Source organism: Sapajus apella, unplaced genomic scaffold (assembly GCF_009761245.1).
Source record: "Sapajus apella isolate SASKATOON/1434 unplaced genomic scaffold, GSC_monkey_1.0 scaffold59, whole genome shotgun sequence".
Taxonomy (NCBI): domain Eukaryota; kingdom Metazoa; phylum Chordata; class Mammalia; order Primates; family Cebidae; genus Sapajus; species Sapajus apella.
Genome location: NW_022436999.1, coordinates 13,879,897 through 13,884,641, shown reverse-complemented (window position 1 = coordinate 13,884,641; position 4,745 = coordinate 13,879,897). Strand labels below are relative to the sequence as shown.

At 39.6% G+C, this 4,745-nt stretch overlaps 1 long non-coding RNA gene across 1 annotated transcript; it reads right to left on the bottom strand.

The window, feature by feature from the left end:
• Positions 1–834: 834 nt before the first annotated feature.
• Positions 835–2,749, bottom strand: LOC116528621. The gene is made up of 2 exons (XR_004259118.1): positions 2,709–2,749; positions 835–1,125 (listed from the first exon to the last, which is right to left on the bottom strand). It is a non-coding gene; the product is annotated as an uncharacterized LOC116528621 (long non-coding RNA).
• Between the last annotated feature and the right edge of the window lie 1,996 nt (positions 2,750–4,745).

Here is a 4,745-nt window from a genome sequence, read left to right as displayed (position 1 = left end):
TGTTAAAAAATAAATAAATAAATAAATAGAAGAAATGCCCAATATAGGTGGTTGCCCATCAAGTGTTTAGTCTCTTATTGTTTCTTGTTTTGAGACACACTACTTTTTGGGGGTGCAGCAACACCCATTCCATTCCAAAGCATGATTGTGCAAAAACACCTCTGATAAACTTGGTTCCTAATTTTCCAGCTTCCCTTGCTTCTGTGGGACGACTTGCCACCCATGGAAGTCTGCTGGGAAGGGGGAGTGAACAGATGATCTATGAAAATATTTGCTTTCCTGATTATGGAAAATAGAATGTCCTCCAAGAACCTCTTTCTATTCCATAGTCTTCCCATCTTGTACAGGACACAGATATGATGGCTTGAGTGGCAGCAACCTCTATGTGACTAGGAGAGGAAGGCCACAAAAATGAAAGAGACCTCGGATCTAATGTGGTAGACCCACTAAACTAATCATAGTTGCCTACCTCCCTGCTCTTGTTTTAGAGAAAAACAAAGCATTATTCGTTAAAGGCCCTATCATCAGATTTTCTAATTCAGGCAGCTGAACGTATTTCTAACTAATATGGCAGAAGGGCATGGGGCTGTTCCGTCTGCTTGGAGGGACACTTAGCCATTCCAAGCACCTAGTACAGGACACATAACAAAATTGAGACTATCCCAAGCCAGTATCACTCTCTATGGGGTTGGAGAAAGCAAGGTATGAGGTTTTGAAGCAGCAGCCATAGTTCTAAGGATGGATGGATATCAGAGTTGAAGTGCCAAGAAAGCCTTTTGAGGATACTCTAACCATCTAGTTCAGGGCATGTAAAGGCAGATTATGGCCCCAGTGGAAGTAAACTGACCCAAAGGAGAAGACTGAATTTCTTTACCACCTGGGTTTTGTTTTTACTGGAGAACTGCACTAAAACAAAACAACACAAAAAACATCTGTCTTCCTTCAGGACCTTGCAGCATAAATCAGTTTCATGCAAAAGAGGATCTCCAGTGTTGTCTTGCTACAAGGAGCCTTGGGGGTGACCCACGTTCACTGTCACATCCTTCACATCTTTTTCCATCCTGTTGTTTCTTCTTGCCACTTCTGAAATTGTTACGCATTTTCTTATTTAGATCCCTGCATAGCCTGTGTGATGGTTAATACCGAGTGTCAACTTGATTGGATTGAAGGTGTGAAGTATTGTTCCTGGGTGTGTCTGTGAGGGTATTGCCAAAGGAGATTAACATTTGAGCCATTGGACTGGGAGAGGCAGACTTAGGTTAACTGAGAAATAATCCTTAAATTATTTTAAGTACCTGAGATTTTAGAATTTTGTACTGTAATGACAATCATTAACTATCCTGACCAATAGGAATCTTGGTTCAAAAGTGGAGTAATGACTTTACAAAAACCTAATTTATGTGGCATTGAATAAGGAGTTGAGCAGCAAACAGTGAGGCTAGGAAGATGGTGATTCATTTTTTTACAGTGAGAACAGGTGCAATATGCCTGCAATGCCAGAAGAAAAGAATACAAAATTTAAAAAGCAGTTGTTACTAGGTGAGGTATTAGCAACTACTGGTGGATTGAGAAGGTATTACAAGAAAGACACAAACTCGATAATTCATTAGCCTCCTTATAAGCGGAAATGAACTGGAATGAAATAGAGAGACCAGAAAATTTAGGCCTTGTAGGGTTGGAAAAACTGACTGTTTCTAAAGCCTACACTGTAAGAGAAGGGATTAGAAAAGGCTTTGAATGACAAATGCTCAGTAAGATGAAGTGATTTCAGGCAAAGATCAGATTGAGTCTTAAGATGTTCTAATTAAGTTGAGAGAGACAGGTGTGAGGGAAAAAATGAAAAGTAATATAGTGGCTCTAAAACCTATGTCTCTTCAGATATCTAGGTGTGGTTACTGGCACATGGAACTGAGGGAGAGTGTACATCAGAATCTGATTAACTTTTTGAGATAATGAATAACCTAAGAAGCCACAAGCTCAGAATTTAAAAATATCTTTTACTGAAACAATTCTAAAACCCTCGGAAAAAGTTTCTAGGCAGTAGAGCCAGGGAATATAGAAGAAATGTCAAATGAGCCCTTCCAGGAGTAGAATCATGCCTTCCTCTAGAATCTTCCTTCACCTTAGGGAATGAACACTTCACAGTGCTCCCGGTACAATTGCTATGACCGGTGATGTGATTGCTGCCGTCTCCATCACATTCCCTGTTTAAAATGGGAGTGTTCACTACAGTTATCCTATTCTGGTTACACCACGGTATACTGAATATTTTGTGTACATGTGTTTTGTACACAAAATATTCTGTGTGTGTTTACGGGGAGGCAGTTATGGAGAAAAGGAATATCTTAGTTCCCAACTCTGTAGATCTAAATATTTAGAGAAAATCCTTTCTCCGTGTTGGATGCTTCGCCCTGAAACATCAATCAGACTTCAAGTTCTTCAGCTTTTGGAGTCTTGGACTTATACCAGTGATTTCCCAGGGGCCTTCAGGCCTTTGGCCACAAACTGAAGGCGGCACTGTTGGCTTCCCTACTTTTGAGGTTTTGGGACTTGGACTGGCTTCCTTGTTTTTCAGCTTTTAGACAGCCTATTGTGGGACTTCACCTTATGATCATGTGGGTCAATACCCCTTAATAAACTCCCTTTTATATGTACATTCTGTGCTATTAGTCCTGTCACTCTAGAGAATCCTAATCCTAACAACTTACCTCTCTCCTCAAAGGCTAACGTGGTGTTTCCCTGCAGATATTAACTGAACTAGGACACTTTTGCAGGGAAAAGGATTTTCTCTAAATACTTACAGTAGGACAATAGCTATAAACTGGGTCTTTCCTGAGCAGACTGGAATGTATGGTCATCCTGTATATAGGTATTATAAAATTTGTCACATCATTGTTTACAATGTCACAGTAAATAAATAAATAATAGTAACAAATAGACAGGAATTATAATTATCATGTACAATGATGACATAGTAAGCCATTAATAAAACAATGTCATATCTGGGTGTGGTGGTACATACTGTAGTCCTGACTACTCCGGGGACTGAGACAGGAGGATTGCTTGATCCAGGAGTTCGAGGTTGCAGTGAACTATGGTTGCACCACTGCTCTCCAGCCTGGGCAACCCAGCAAGACTCCATCACTAAAAAAAGTGTTATAAAGAAAACATTTAATATTATGGAAAGAATTCACGATATGTAAAGATATAGAAAAAAGGTTTACAGATTTATTTCCATTCAGTGGGTGGTGGAAAAGATAGTGAAAAACTGGCTGGGTGAAGTGGCTCACACCTGTAATCTCAGCATTGTGGGGGGCCGCGGCAGGAGGATGGCTTGAGCAAAGGGGTTCAAAAGCAGCCTGGGCAAATAGTGAAACCACATCTCTATACAAAATACAAAAAAATTAGCTGGGCATGGTGGCATGCACCTGTGGTCCCAGCTACTTGGGAGGCTGAGGTGGGAGGATCGCTTGAGCCTGGAAGGCAGAGGCTGCAGTGAGCTGAGATTGTGCCACTGCACTTCAGCTTGGGTAACAGAGTTCTAACCCAATGCAAAAAAACCTTTTTTTTGTTTTTGTTTTTTGCAAGGAAATTGTATTGAAATCCATTAAGTATACTCTGGAAAGTGCTAGGTTTCAGTTATGTTAATATGGCTCTAAGAATCATCAAACAAATGCCTTCTAGAAGCTAATTGTTTTGCTGCCAATTTTGAATAATTTACACTTAACCTCCTATGAAATCATGGAAAAAAGGATTTCTTTCCATTATTCCAGGGTCTTCCATTCAAAAGTATCATTCCCTTAGATCCCCCCATACCACTATGATTAGCATATTTCTTTAACTATCATTAATAGGCATCTGTATGTAATGAACATTCGTTCTCACTGGATTCCAGCAATGCTGAACAACTCCAAATCTACCTCAAATTCAGCTCCCAGACTTGTTTTGATCAGCATTTTTATCCATGATGAAATAAAGAAGTTGAATTTAGGTTGAACAAACTTGCCAATGACATGGATTAGGGAGAAACCAAACAGCCAATTCATGTGACTCTTGGTTATAATCCTCTGAGGTGCAAAATAGCTGAATCTAAGGAAGAAAATATAAAACCATAATCAAGACAAAGCTGTGCTATTGGTTCCAGAACAAGTAAACCTATGAAACAAGAAGAGTGGAATCAGAATCAATATGTGTAAGATATAGGAAGGTCTAAATATGGCTGAACATATGGAAACCTTTCTAAGAATATAATGCAAAGACACCATAAGGAACTAGGGCTCTTCTATCACCAGAAGTGTTCAAGCAAAATATTGTCTGCTGGACGAATAACATGATGCAAAAGTTAATGAGTGAACTGGATATTAAAGGATAAATTATAAGAAAGGTAGTCTAGTGTAAAGCGTGACCCTCAGAGGGGCAGGCAGAAGCCCCTTTAATCATCATTATACAAGAATACAAAAGAGAAATCAAGAAGAGAAACTAGCAAATAAACAAAGTTCTATGATTGCTGACAGGGTTGGAGAGGAGGTGCCCTTGCTCAACTTAATTGCAATATTGATTTCCATTAGCAGGCATGCATGCAAGTAGGACAGAAGTAGAAAAGGCACAGTTCACAGAGGTGCCGTGTATGTACACTTAGGGAACTAATTGTGCATAATTTATCTGAGAAACCTTTTCATGGAATGGTTCTAAGAATTGCTGTTGAAATTCCCACTTCTTTCCCTCCCTCCTTCCTCCTTCCTTCT